The 15,298-nt window shown below is 48.8% G+C and overlaps 1 protein-coding gene across 2 annotated transcripts in view; it reads right to left on the reverse strand.

Annotated features, from left to right (window-relative positions):
• Tcf7l1 (transcription factor 7 like 1 (T cell specific, HMG box)) overlaps positions 1 to 15,298 on the reverse strand; it is a 162,675-nt gene that overhangs the window by 124,071 nt on the left and 23,306 nt on the right. The window lies entirely within an intron of this gene.

A 15,298-nucleotide genomic window follows, 5' to 3' on the forward strand; every position in this document is an offset into this window, starting at 1 on the left:
TCAGTTAGGCGTAGTGGCACACTACTTTAATCCCAGCACTTGGGAGACCAAGGCGGGCAGATCTCTGTGAGTTTGAGGCCAGCCTGGTTTGCAGAGTGAGTTCCAGGACAGCTAGAACTACACAGTGAGACCCTGTTTCAAAAAAAAAACAAAAACAAAAACAAAAAAAAAAAAAACAAAAAAACAAAAAAACAAAAAACAAACAAAACAATATATAGTCTCTGCTTATGTATATATTTTAAAAATTCCATTGCTTAGCTCACTTGGTAGCATGCTTGTCTAGCACACCTCCAGCAGAGCCTGAGCACACTTCCAGCCCCGAGCCTGAGCACACTTCCAGCACTCAGCCTGAGCACACTTCCAGCCCCGAGCCTGAGCACACCTCCAGCACTCAGCCTGAGCACACCTCCATCACTCAGCCTGAGCACACCTCCAGCACTCAGCCTGAGCACACCTCCAGCCCTCAGCCTGAGCACACCTCCAGCCCTCAGCCTGAGCATACTTCCAGCCCCGAGCCTGAGCACACCTCCAGCCCCGAGCCTGAGCACACCTCCAGCACTCAGCCTGAGCACACCTCCAGCCCTCAGCCTGAGCACACCTCCAGCACTCAGCCTGAGCACACCTCCAGCCCCGAGCCTGAGCACACCTCCAGCACTCAGCCTGAGCACACCTCCAGCACTCAGCCTGAGCACACCTCCATCCCCGAGCCTGAGCACACCTCCAGCACCAAGCCTGATCTCTAAGCACCTCTGAAAAACAGAGCAGCGCACACCTGAAACCCCAGGTTCAAGGTCACCTTAATTATACAATGAATTCAAGAACAGCCTGGGCTACATGAATACGTGAGGCCCTATTTCAAACAAACAAAAATCTCTTGGGCAACCACTAAGTGCCTGGTCCTGTCTGGGTGCTGGGGTGGCACACTGAACAAGCCTCAGTGGAGGTGACATATAGCAAATGAGGCAAAAGATGACCCCTGGTGGCAGAAGGGTGCTCTAAATAAAAGAGAGGAGGATGAAGAAGGTTGGGGACAGTTTTAAGTAGTGTGGTCATGAGGGAGGAGAGGTTACTGAGAAGGTGACTATGAACCACAGGAGGCAAGGAGAGGGAGGGAGCATGCTGCTATAAAGAAGAATGTCTTAGGGGAAGGACAGACAAGTACAGATGCCTGAGAGAGAGAAATGTGTGCCAAGGGAGCTTGGGAGCAGGAGATGGGCTCAGTGGTTAGGAACACTTGCACAGGAGCCGAGTTCAGTTCCCAGCAGCCACATTGTATGGCTTATAACTAACTGTCCCATAACTCGCGCTCCAGGGGATCTGATGTCCTCTTCTGGCCTCTTTAGACAGCAGCATAAACATGCCATATACTTAAACTGACATACACACATCCATAAATAAAACAAACAATTTAAGAAATTAATGATAGGTTGGGCACGGTAGCACATACCCTTCATCACTCAGGATGCAGAGGCAGGCAGGTTTCTGTGAATTTGAAGCCAGCCTAGTCTACAGAGTGAGCTCCAGGCCAGCTGAAGCCAATAAATAGATGATAGATAGATAGATAGATAGATAGATAGATAGATAGATGGATGGATGGATGGATAGATAGATAGATAGATAGATAGATAGATAGATAGATAGATAGGTCAAGCTAAAAACCAGTGAGGATGCAGAGGACAAAGTGGGGAGCAGGGAGCTCAGACAGAGTGGTAAGGGGTAAGGTCCTCTCTAGCTCAGATGAGGGAAGAAAGGCTATCCCATGCCTGCAACAAGCTCCGAGGCCTGTCTCAGGACTGGTTTGGGTCAGGGCCTCTCACTGAAGAAGGAGCTTAACTGCCACGCTGGCGGGCAGTCCTGGAGCTTCTGCCTCTTTCTACCTCTGCCCTCTGCCCAGCAGTGGCATGGCAGATGTAAGGCATGCCTGGCCTTTGTGGGGGTGCTCGACTCAGCAACTCATGGTTGGAGGTCAGCAAGTAAAGTGGAGCAAGCACTGAGCCTGCTGAGCCATCTCCCCAGATCTGCCTCTTGTTGTTATTGTTGCTTGAGACAGGGTCTCACCATGTAACACTGACAGCAAACTCACTATAGACCATGGTGGCCTCTAAGGCATAGAGATCTACCTGCCTCTACCCCTGGGAGGTGGAGCCACTGGCAGCCACTGGCAGCCACGGGCAGCCACAGGCAGCTCTTTGCCACAGCAGGAGGTTGCAACGCTGCTTTTTGAGGCAGCTCTTCCTAGCATCCTGAAACAATCCTTCCAATGTCTATAAAACCTAAAAATGCATTCTTTCCTTGACAAGAAGACACAAAACTCATGACGCGCTGTCCCTAGGCAGGAAACTCCAAGGTCAGTCTCTGTCTCTGAGGTCACTCGACCTCTTTCCTGTAAGCAACTCCAGTGCGGTAGCCACAGCAGGGTCCACCATACCTGCTGCTCACCCGGCTTCCCCCGGCCCAGGGAAGGGACAAGTTTTCAGAGTCACTACTGGACGGGTCAACGGGTGTTACTTCTCTTTCTTGGCATACTCAGAACTAAGACCTATCTGACACAGAGGCAACTCTAGTGACAGAGGAGGAGGGGAAGAGGAAGGAGCGCACACACCCTCGCTTCGTGATTTAGCTGCAGAAGGCAAGCTGACAGGACAGACACCACACACTCTGGGAACCACGGTCGTTGAGATGGCGCACGCGCGCGTGCTCTGAAGCACAGGCATGGCCCTTTGCTCCTTAATCTGTTTGTTTTGTCTTCTATAGCCCAGGCTGGCCCCAAACTCATAAAGTAGACCATGGTAGCCTTGAACTCCTGATACCCTTTGTGTGTGTGTGTGTGTGTGTGTGTGTGTGTGTGTGTGTGTGTATACCACAACACCAAGAACATTTTTTAAAAAGAAAAGGAAATAATGAGGGTGGGCTTTGTGGTGCACATCTGTAATCCCAGCCATTTGAGAGGCACAGAATATCTCCAGGTTTCAGGCCAGCCCGAGGTACATAATGAGCCTGTGACTCAAGAAAGCAAAACAGAAATTATAGCAACAGCAATGACAAAAGACTAATAAAAATTAAAATTCCCAATCGCTCAATTTCTTTCTTTCTTCCTTTCTTTCTTATTTACTTATTTATTTGGGTACAAGGTCTCTCTATATAGCCCTAGCTGGCCTGGAACTCACTCTGTAGACCAGGCTGGCCCCAGACTCTCAGAGACCTGCCTGCCTCTGCCTCCCAAGTGCTGGGATTAAAGTGTGCCACCACTCCCAGCTCAATTTTCTTTTGAAGAAAATGCTAGACTTGGTACTTCTGAGAAGGAAGTCAATCTGTGGAAGATACTGACTCTGCCCAAGCCCAGACAGCGCAGCAGAGTGAGGGTAGTTCCCTCACATCCCAAGGTGGGGGTGGGGAGGGTACATGCAACAGACAAGTCGGCTCCCTGTTCCATAGCCTTGGCAACAAGGGCCCTCAGGATCTGCCATCCTCACTCTGAAGTGTTCTAGTCTGTCTCCTCTCCAAGCTCACCAAGGGCCCAAGTTGCAGTTGAAAGTGGACTTCAAAGTTTGCATTTGAAGGCTGCTTTCAACTGCATCAGCTCTCAGTAATAATACCACACCGGGGGGCCGCTCAGCAGGCCTGCCACAGTGGTAGAGTTCTCTCCCACAGACACACAGTGAAAGTATGAAGTCTAGCAAGTTGTTCTCTGACCTCCATGAGTGTTACCTCCATATGTACGTGTTCATGGGGGCGCGCGCGCACACACACACACACACACACACACACACACACACGAGTAAATAAATAGCAAATGGATAAATGCTTTTCTTTTTAATTAAAGAACAAACAAACTGCCCCTCATGCTGGCTGGCCTAGTTCCTGTCTTGGGGATCACAAATCACCTTTGCCTGCCGAGTTCCTCTGACCCCCACCTACCCAGACTCCGTCTCCTGGCTCACAGTCTGGCTAGATCCGGTAGCCGAAGAAACTTCGGTTTGCAGCAGATTGAGGCAATTACCAAAAGCCACAACTGGTCAAGCTGCACAGGACAACTGAGCTCCAGATGCCAGACCCCAGCAGTGTGTGACACTGACTCTGCAACTACAAAATCCCAACAACCGCGGTCACCTAAACAAGCCCTGAGCAGTGATAACACGGTGACAGGCACAGAAATGCAGATGAAGTTCTCACAAGGCTGCATGCACCCCTAGATGGAGAGCTGCAGGTATCAATGGCTGCCCAGAGCAAGAAGTCAGCCCTAAAATACAAAGGAGCCACCACACGAAATGAGTTCAGCAGGCTGTATTATAAACGTGTGCATGACAATAATTAAGGACTAGGGCATGAACTGGAGGAGAGAGACAGGGGTGGGAGGGCTTGAGGAACGGGAATGATGTAAATACAGTACTTGCGGAATTCTTAATAAACAAATTTAAGAGAAAAAAACCTCTGGCAACTAGGGAGATGGCTCCCTGAGTAATGTGCTTGCTGTTGCTACATCGGTGTGAGGCTAAGCAGGCAATGGTTGCCTACCTGTAATCCTGACCTGAAGGAAGAGGAGAGAAGATCCCCAGAGCAAGGATACCCAAGTGGGCAAACCCTTTGTTCAAGTGAGAGAGCTGCCTCGCTGTGGACATGGTGGAGAGTGACTGCAGGAAGACCCCTCCCCCCCAAGGCCAAAGCCTTTCTTCCACACACATGCATGCATACACACACAAACATGCATGCATTCACACCACACATACATGCATATAAAAGAGAGACACGGAGTTTTTCTTCCAATTCTGATCTTTCATTTAGGTCACAATGAGTTTAATTGTCTAACTATATCACTCAAGCAAAACCCAAACCACCAACTAACATCCTGATGGATGGTCGGTGCTCTTAGCATTCCAGGCTAATGACTCTGTAATTATAAATCCCAGCCCTCTCAGGAAGAGCCTGGCACTCTAGGACCCAGGCCAGTGGTGTTGACATTCAATGCAGGGAGCTGGCTGTGTCTGTCACTCGATGCAGGGAGCTGGCTGTGTCTGTCACTCGACAAGTTGGTGGCACAGTTATGCAGCAGAGGACAGAAAGCCGCGGAACACATAGCCCTTGTCCCACCCTGGTTATGGAACCAAGACCTCCCCAAGGGACAAGCAGATAAATGATACATATCTGTTATAAGCTCAAGGAGAAAGAAAGCCGGATGTGCGGGCTGCGATGCCCACAGAAGAACAATCAGTGGTGGAGGCCAACATGGTTAGGCAGGGGGCCAGATGCTAAACAAGTCAGAAGTTGGTGCGCAGTGAGCGTGTGGAGCGCGTGGGATAAGAAGCTACTGAGTGAAGGCACTGGGTAGAATCAGACAGGGAAGGCCTGCAGAACTGGTTGGCGGAACCTCAGAGCTGGTGGGAAAAACTAAAGGAGCGACCATTGGTTTCAAAATACTGGGAAGGTGGACCTCATCCTAGAGCTCCACAGAAGCTCAATGGACGAAGCAGACAGGATGTTCTCAGGCACACGTCTGTCCTTGGGGTGCCGTGTCTGGCTCCTTGATCACTTTTAGCTCCATACCCTCCGTTGATAACCTGCAGTTGTGTCTAAACCCAGCTTTGCTGGGCAGAGTATGGTGCTCATGCTGGGGGGGGGGATGCAGCCCCCCTGCCTGATGCTATGCTTCCCTCTTCACCCCCGACCGTCCTGTCTCCTTGGCTCCGTGGGTCCCCTCGGGGAGCCTTAGTGCCAAACTCCCTTGCTATTTTTATTTATTTATTTTTCCCCCTTCCTTTGTCCCTCTTGCTCCGGCCCATAGGTTTTTTTATTTGTTTCTCATTACAGATGGTTGTGAGCCACCATATGGTTGTTGGGATTTTAACTCATGCCCTCCGGAAGAGCAGTCAGTGCTCTTAACCACTGAGTCATCTCACCAGCCCTTTTATATTTCTTTTTAAGATTTATTTAAAGTATGTGAGTACACTGTTGCTCTCTTCAGACACACCAGAAGAGGGCATCGGATCACATCAGATCTCATTACTGATTGGTGGGTAAGAGCACTGACTGCTCTTCCAAAGGTCTGGAGTTCAAATCCCAGCAACCACATGGTGGCTCACAACCATCCATAACGAGATCTGACTCCCTCTTCTGGAGTGTCTAAAGACAGCTACAGTGTACTTACATATAATAAATAAATAAATCTTTAAAAAAAAAAAAAAAAAAAAGGTGTGTGCCACCACCGCCCGGCATAAATTTGCCTTCTTTAGACAGTTTTAAAAATAACTATTTCGGGGCTGGTGAGATGACTCAGCAGGTAAGAGCACCCGACTGCTCTTCCGAAGGTCCAGAGTTCAAATCCCAGCAACCACATGGTGGCTCACAACCATCCATAATGAGATCAGACTCCCTCTTCTGGTGTGTCTGAAGACAGCTACAGTGTACTTACATATAATAAATAAATCTTTAAAAAATTTCATATTTGTATGTAAGTTCAGGTGTACGCATGCCGACGGGTGTTTGGAGATCAGAGGACAACTTTCAGGTGTGGGTTCTCCCCTTCTGCCTTGTTTGTAGGCAGATTATCTCCTGTTTTTCCTGCTACTTCCAGCAGGCTGGCTTTCAGGCGATCCTCCCTCTCTGGGCCTCCCATCTTACCTAGGGGTGTTGGAATTAAAGTTATACACTCCTGCATCTAGCTGCCTTCTTTCAGGGTCTCCAGAGATCAAACTCAGGGCACTGGATATGCAGTTGAGCCATCTCACCGGCCCTTAGCACATTTGTAGTTAACAACACATTGTTAATTATCAGTACAATATTGTACACCAGATGTCCACACCTTATCCTGTGTGACTGTAACTTACAATCCATTGACTAACATCTCCCCACAGCTTCCGCTCCTTACTCTCTGGCAACAATCATCTGCCTACATCTCGCTTCAAATTTCCTGATTTAGTGTCCTCATACAAGTAGAATCACACAGTATTGTTTGTATGAGGCTAGTTTGCTTGTAATGTTTCAGGGTCTGATCGAGAGGTTGAATCGTAAGAGCTCTGTTGTGAGCGGCTGATGATGATAGTTCACTGTGAGTACACATGGGCCTGCTCCTCCAGAGACAGACACCTACATCATTTCCACAGCTTGGCCATTGTGAATAAGGCTGCAGTGCACATGAGAACATATATCTTCCTGGGATTCAGATTTGAATATTCTTTGGGACAGATACCCCGTGGTGGGACTGTTGGATAATGTGGTAGACTTAATGCATGCATTGTGTTTGTGTCTATGTAAGCTTATGTGCATCACATGCATTCAGATGCACACAAAGGTCAAAGGTCTGCTGGAACTGCAGTTACAGGAGGTTGTGGGCTGACCAGTGGGTGCTGGGAACGGAATTCCATGCAAGAGCAGCGGGTGTCAACGACCATCTCTGACCTCCTGACTGTTTTGTCTTTCCTTTTCCATGTGTCTATCTTGTGTATAAGGGAGGGGGATGATGTGGAGGGCAGAATGAGGGAGGGGGGATGATGTGGAGGGCAGAATGAGGGAGGGGGATGATGTGGAGGGCAGAATGAGGGAGGGGGGATGATGTGGAGGGCAGAATGAGGGAGGGGGATGATGTGGAGGGCAGAATGAGGGAGGGGGATGATGTGGAGGGCAGAATGAGGGAGGGGGATGATGTGGAGGGCAGAATGAGGGGGGATGATGTGGAGGGCAGAATGAGGGAGGGGGATGATGTGGAGGGCAGAATGAGGGAAGGGGATGATGTGGAGGGCAGAATGAGGGAGGGGGATGATGTGGAGGGCAGAATGAGGGAGGGGGATGATGTGGAGGGCAGAATGAGGGAGGAGGATGATGTGGAGGGCAGAATGAGGGAGGGGGATGATGTGGAGGGCAGGGAACCGCTGACAGGATACACATTGATGACAGTCGAGAGGAAACATGCGGCTGGAGCAGGAAGCAGAGAGAGTAGATCTTTTTATTGTGAGCACAAGGCTGAAAACCACTAGGGATGGCAGGAAGTACGCCACCCCAAGTGACAGACTTCCTCCAGGAAAGCCACAGTTCCCAAACCAACCCAAACAGCGCCACCAACTGAGAACCAAACATTCCTGAGATTGGAGGGAGGGAGGGGTATAGTCCATTCAAACCACCAGGTCTAGCTCCCGGGCCACTTAAGTCTCTTGACTATATTATAATGCAAATGGCTCTGCTCCGCCTTTAATCTTTCTGGCCATTTAAAAATCCAAAATCTCTTCTGCAGTTCAAGGCACTGGTTTAACTGGAATCCCCTGGAAACTCAAAAAAGCAAATTACATATTTCCGATGTACAGTGGGACTGAATTTACAATACCATCCCAGAGGGGAGGAACTGGGGGCAGAATGAGGAAATACTGAGTCAAAGCAAGACCAAAACCCAACAAGGCAAACATGAAATTCTCTAGCTCTGTGCCCAGTGTCACTCAGCCTGACTGGCTCTATCCTCCGAGCAGTGCACACATCTCTCTTTGGTTGGTTTCACTCCCCACGTGCAGCTCTCTCCTTCACAGACATCCCACAGCTGTAAGATCTCCAACACAACCCAGGATTCACTTCCACAGCTTTGGGGACTCTATCAGTCTCTCAAGGACTCTTACCCTCTCACAGCCTTTGGACAGGGAGGACCCTGCCATACCCAGCCTGGGCATGGTGGCTTTTTGAAACCATGCAGGGCATTTCCATTATCCCTTAACTCCTACATCCATCTTGAATCTAGAGCCAAGTGTCACCGCCAAGTTCAGCTCCCAGTTTGAAATGGCCCCTGGTCCCTTGAACCACATTGGCAATGGCTTGCGTGCAATCGCTTTTCAGGAGCAGAAAAGAAAATGCCTTAAGCCCTTTCGTAAGCTGGAAGCTTAGCTGGGCAGGGTCTTGCCCTTCCCATCACTCCAGCATTTGCCTCCTTGTCTCTTAGGACAAGCTTTGGCTGTGATATTAACTCGGTGGTGTCCTTGTTCTCTCCAAATTTTGTATTTCTTTCTGCCCCTTTTTTCCATTGTAGACCTGGGGAAAAGTGGTTGCTGATAACCACATGACAGAGTCAACATGAGGCTGCCTTGAGATCTCCTCAGTCAAAGAGATTAGTTGATCACTTTTAAATTTAGCCTCAAACAAGTACTTAGGCCAAGGGCAGAAGGCAGCCAATTTGATAAGATATCACAAACAAGCATGGTTTCTAGCTCAGTTACTAATACTGTTCCCTCAGAAACTTCTTGTGCTGGGCCTCTATAGTCCACACTGTTCTCAGCACTACTTACTGCCTTCGAGGCTTCTAATAGGCCCATTAAGCTCCTGCTTACAGCTTTCCTAGTTCAAAATCTTAAAGTTTTCCACATTTTACCAAAAAACAGCATGGCCGGGCAGTCCCAGCAATATCCCACCTTCTACATCTGTTATTTTCTATTACTATGATAAAAGACCATAACTATGATATCATTTAGAAGAAGGGATTTATTTGGGCTTATGGTTCCAAAGAAATAAAAGACCATGACAACAGAGAGGAGGCTTGGCAGCTGGAACAGGAAGTGGGAGCTGACATCTTTTATGTATAAGCCGAGAGCACACTAGGATTGGTGGGAGCCTTTGGAACCTCAAGTCCTGTCCCCAGTGAAAACACTTCCTGCTTCAAGCATACCTCCTAAACCTGCCCAAACAGCGCCACCGACTGAGGACTGGATATTCAAAAGCCCTAGGGTTATAGGAAGGCACCTCATACAAACCACAATTCCCTAACAAGTTGGCTTTGAGAAGCCATGCCCTACTGCGGAGCCTCAGTACACCCAAGTTTTGTGCATGGCCAGGATGGAGCAGAATCCCTGGGTAACCACCAGGCCTATCAGCCTATCACCTTTCTACAACCCTCACACCGGCCCACACCCTGCAGGGGCACATCTCTATGCCCACCCCTACCCCCACCGCAACCTCCTATCTCTGTGGACCCCCTCCCTAAATCCCAAAGTGCTTTGCATGTGTGTGAGGTCACAGTGGCCCCCAAGATAGCTCCAGGTCCAGACTGTAGATTTCTTAGCCCAGCCCGGCCGCCAGTTACTGTCTCCAGCCCGAGGCCTCAAGGGCAGATGACTCAGGAGGCAGATGTTCTGAGCGCCACTGAACCTGGAGGCCATAGGGTAGTTTAATGGGTATGAAAAGAATTCGCTATACTGTTTGCCTCACAAAGAAGTGGGTTTTTTTTTTAAAGATTCATTTTGTCTTCCATTATGCGTATATGTGTATGCAAGTGTGAAGGCCGGCGTATGAGAGTTCAGAAAAGGAAGTCAGAACCCCTGGTGTGGAAGTTACCCAGTGTGTGTGCTGGGAACCAAACTTGGGCTTTCTTCAAGAGCAGTACACACCATTAACCTTCAGCCCCACAAACTGGTTCTAAAACAGCTTGTTTCATTGACTGATTATGATTGTGATGGCTAACTAGGGTGCATGCGTGTGTGCACGTACACACAGTCCTAAGGAGCCCAATTGACGATCGAGACTGTAACTTAGAATAAACTCCATAGAGTTATTAGCTAACTAGGGCCACAGAATATCTGATAGTTCAAAGGAAGCCTGGGTACTCGTATCAAAATGGTATTAGATGTATAGGTTAAAAATCTGGCATTATGAAGGAAATACGAAAGAAACACTGTGAAATGTTGTTAATAAAACTCTCCCTGTAGGTAGCCTAATGTGATGTGTGAAAATGTTTCTAGAGTCACTTGACCCAGAAAATAAATCATGAAATACATAATATTTGTGTTCGCTTTAAGAACACTCGTGAAACGGCCTAGTCCATCAGTGGGGCGCATATCTAAAGAGCCAGAGTCACCAGTATCTAAAGACCCCATTTTGTCATTCCAATAATGAACGGGGTTGGCAGGGGTGACTAGGTCTAACAGTGGAGCTAGACACAAGGTCAGTGACCAAAAAGAATGTAGACATTTTTTTGGATTCTTTGGCTTAATCATGATGAAGAGCGGTGTTGGGTGCTGGAGAAGGTAAGAGCACTGGCCGCTCTCCCAGAGGTCCAGAGTTCAACTCCAAGCTCCCAAGTGGTGGTCCACAACCATCTGTAATTGTCACTCCAGCCCAGGGACCTGACACCCTGCTCAGAGCATGCTCCTGGGACCTGCGCAGGAGACACGATAAGGGACATAGGCTTTTGGACAATGCAGGGGCTTTTGGAATCTGTGGATAATGGCCCCCAGTTCAGCTGGGGAGGGTTCCTTTTTAATCCTGCCATTCAAATATTCAGGGAGGACCTCAGCGCTTCACGAACTTGGCTGCCTATCAGAAGCCCCTAGGGAGCTTTTTAAAAATTCCAGCGAAGCCTGAGCCCCACCCCAGCCCAACTGAACCACGGATCTTCGGGGGTGGGGGCTGGGCACGAGCAGTTCTGAAAAGCTCCCCAGATGATTCTAATGTGCAGTCCGGGGTTGAGAGCCACTGGACCCTCTGACCTTTGAGGGCTTTTTTCCCTCAGAATCTGGAGAGAGTGCATTTCTTGTTTATCTTAGTGGTTCTCAAGCATGCCCCAGGGCTGCCTGGAGTCTGGTTTCCTCCAGGTTCAGTTTAAGGCACCCTTTATGGGAACTTGAGTAGAGGAATAGATGTATGTGTGTGTGTGTGTGTGTGTGTGTGTGTGTGTCTGTCTGTCTGTCTGTCTGTCTGTCTGTACATGTATGCACAGATGTGTGTGGAGGTCAGAGGTTGACGTGTTCCTTCAGTTGCTTTCACCTGATTTCATAAGACAAAGTCTCTCATCATTGCTGACTTGGCCATTGAGCCCTGATGACCCACCCCTCGCCACATTCCCCTGCGTGGGGTTTTGCTCTTTATGGCCTGAGCCATCTTGAGTTCCTGGAGGAACAAACCTGATGACCAGGGCTTGGGGTTTGGTGGCTAAAAAAGTGAAAAATGCCCTACTTTCATTGAAAGCATTAACTCAGTAAACTCTGGCTTGCCATGCCAGGCTTACCTAGCTAGATTATCTGTCTGTGTCCCTCTGTTCATCACCAGGCTGCCACTTGAACTCTAACTGGACATGAGCCTGTAACTCCACCTCTGGAGACCCAGCTGTGTGTAGCTCCGTCATCTGGCTTAAGTGTTATAGAGTGAATGGAAGCCAACCCTGGGTCCAGGGTGGACAGCTCATCCTGCTATCACGGGCATACAAAAGCACAGGTCGGGAGGGGCTGCTTCTCTGACCCCTGTGCTTCTTCCAGACAGAACATGATGCCCCGAGATGTCTTCCCCTTCCTCTTGGGCATTCATCCCCACCCCAGTCAGTCAGTCGGACTCTGGGTTCGGGGAACCCACCCCTCACTCCAGTGCATCTCTCCTCACTCAGCCCAGAGCCCACATCTCTCCACCTTAAAGGAAACTACAGAGTGCGCTGACTTTTGATGTCCTCCTGCAAGGACTGAACCAAGGACCCAAATTTAATTTTTACTGTTGTTGTCAGGATTCTATTTGTTTGAGACATCACATTTCACTGGGCTAGGCTGATTTGGAAATCACTATAGCTCAAGCTGTTCTTGAACTTATAGCAATTCACCTGCCTCAGGCTCTGAAGTGCCATAATTATAGTAGTAAGCCATATGCCAGGTTTCCAGATTGTATTTTATACACTCTATTTACCTTAAGAAATGTCCTAGTTCATGTATAGCTCCAAACCACCAGGTAAGCTGAATATGGCCCAGGAAATCAGTAGCAACAAATTAATCCTGGAGACTCCACAGTCCACACCTCATTCATCCGGGCCTCCGTCAGTAACGCACCTGCCACCAAAGCCTGAGGACCTGAGTTTAGATCCCCGGGGCTCGTGTAAAAAGCAAGGAGGGCATGGAAGCCCACGCCTGTAAACACAGAGCCAGTGCATCAAACTCCAGGCTGCTGAGATACCCTGCCTCCAAAACAAAAAAAAAAAAAAACAAAAAACAAAAAAACAAAAGAACAAGGCGACGAGCCCAAAAGAGGGCTCACTGCTGTAAGGCGCTTGTGGCCCAAGCCTGATTACCCAAGTTCAATCCCTGGATCCTGTGTAAAGGTGAGAAGAGAGAACTGACTCCCCAGATTGTCCTCTGACCTCAACATGTGTGCTCTGGCATGCATACCTTCCCCCATATTATTATTATGCATAATAATAAACTAATTATAATTGTAAAAGAAAAAGAAGGCAGAGAACAAATGAAGATATCACAATGCTGGCTGATGGCCTCCACTTGTGCACACATGCAAACACCATGCATGAGAGACAGGTAGATAGATAAATAAATAAGTAAATAGTGGCTTAGGTGTGTGGTCGGGACCGGTTTTGGGTTTGTCCTGGAACGTGTGGTAATCAATCATCTTGCCCCGCCCCCTCAGTCGCTGAGAGAACAGGTGTGCGCACCACATCTGCTCCTGAGCGTTTTGTTTAACTCATCCTTGCCCCTCCGGCACTCTGTAGCTGTAGAATGACTGCCAGGACAGCATTCACAGCATCCATTTCCTCCTACAGCACACAGTTTTGAAGCACCGAGGTAGCTCCAGGAATGTGGGCTGGAGCCGAACCTGCAGGTGAACGCAGTGTGGACCCTGGCTGGGGGGCGGAGAGGAGGAGCCCCGGGGCCAGGGCTGATTGGGCTTTAAAAAAAAAAAAGTATTGTTTTATGTGCACAGATGTTTGTTTGCTTTATGCCTGTACACCACCAGAAGAAGGCATTGGATAACCCCCCCCCAACTGGAATTAATTAATGACCATTGCTTTGACTCCAGCCAGGGTCCTCTGGTAGAGCAAGGAAGTCAGTGCTCTAAACAGCTTCTAGCCTCAGTTTTGTCTTTGTTGAAAGAGTGGCTGTCACCCTGCTGAGAGGGACTTCGGGGCAGAAGAGTTGTAAAGTGGAAAGGAACATGGGGACTTTCAGGAACTTGGGAGTTGGCCTTTACGCTTCATCCTACACAGTAGGTACCAAGGGAATTTTCAGTGTAGAAACAAAAACTTGGGTAGCTTGTTGGTGAGTGGTGGTTACAAGCGTTTGGATCGTGATAGTGACGTGAATCTATGTTTTGTAAATCAAAACCCTATCTCCTAAAAATGTTCAATTTTCTTTTTACTTTTTTCTTTTTTGTTGTTGTTCTTTTGTTTTGTTTTGTTTAGGTTTTTTTGGTTTTTTGTTTGTTTGTTTAGTTTTGTTTTGTTCAAGACAAGGTTTCTCTGTATAGCCTTGGCTAATCTGGAACTCACTCTATATAGACCAGGCTGGCCTCAAACTCAGAAATCCACCTGCCTCTGCCTCCCAAGTGCTGGGATTAAAGGCATGTGCCACCACTGCCCGGTTTCAATTTTCTATATATTAATTTTAGATCTCTTAAAAGAAAAACTAGACTTTTAAAGACTTGACTTTTTTTTTTAAACGGGGTGTGTTTGTCTACCTGTCTGTAATGAACCACCAGTGCATCGGTGTCCTCAGAGGAAGGAAGGCGAGGGTTTAGAAGCTCTGCAGCAAGAGTTACAGGCGGTTGTGAACCCTGAGCGGAGCTAGGACCCGAACATGGGTCCTCTGGGAGAGCAGCAAGCGCTCTTAACCACTCACGCGTCTCTCCAGCCCCTGGTTTTAAAACTTTAACTTTGTATAGATATGTGAGGGTGCAGTGTCTGTGGAGACCAGAAGAGTGCATCTTGGAGCTGGGGTTACAGGTGGTTGCAAGCAGCCTCACCCACGTGGGTGCTGGGAACCTAACTCGGGGCCTCTGCAAAAGCAGGAGCCACTCTTGGCTGCTGAGCCATGTCGCCACCACTCTGTCCCCAGAGTTTTTAAATCAAGAAAAGTGTTAGCTGAAGGCAGGCCATATGACTAACATCCCCTCTCTACATGCGTGACAGTGTCTCAGGGAGCACACGCCCTTTCCCAGAACCAAGGCTGCCGTCTGCCCTTATTCAGGTCCACAGGCTCTGAGCCCAAAGAACCACGTGACCAAGTCAGAGATGAGGGAACTGAGAGCACTGGGCAGCAATGGAGACTCTCGAACAGGCAGCAGGAGAAAGTGACAGGGTGCAGACCCTGTACAGACAGCTGCAGGATAAGGTGCTCGCTCGCTGTGGGGATGGACAGGAAAAGGCCAGGTACTTTACTTCCCACCAAGCAGCTCCTTGACCAAGCCTTCCCGGAACCCTGGGCCAGGAAAGCCTGACTATGACCTTTTTCAGGCAGGTCAAAAGCGAATACGCTGAAAAGGACAGAGAGCTAGTCAGCATCCATGGACAAAAGGCCCAAACTCTCCTCTTCACACGCCATGCAAAGCCTCTGCAGGGCCGACAGCAAGGAAG

The sequence above is a fragment of the Mus musculus genome, chromosome 6, assembly GCF_000001635.26.
Source record: "Mus musculus strain C57BL/6J chromosome 6, GRCm38.p6 C57BL/6J".
Classification (NCBI taxonomy): Eukaryota; Metazoa; Chordata; class Mammalia; order Rodentia; family Muridae; genus Mus; species Mus musculus.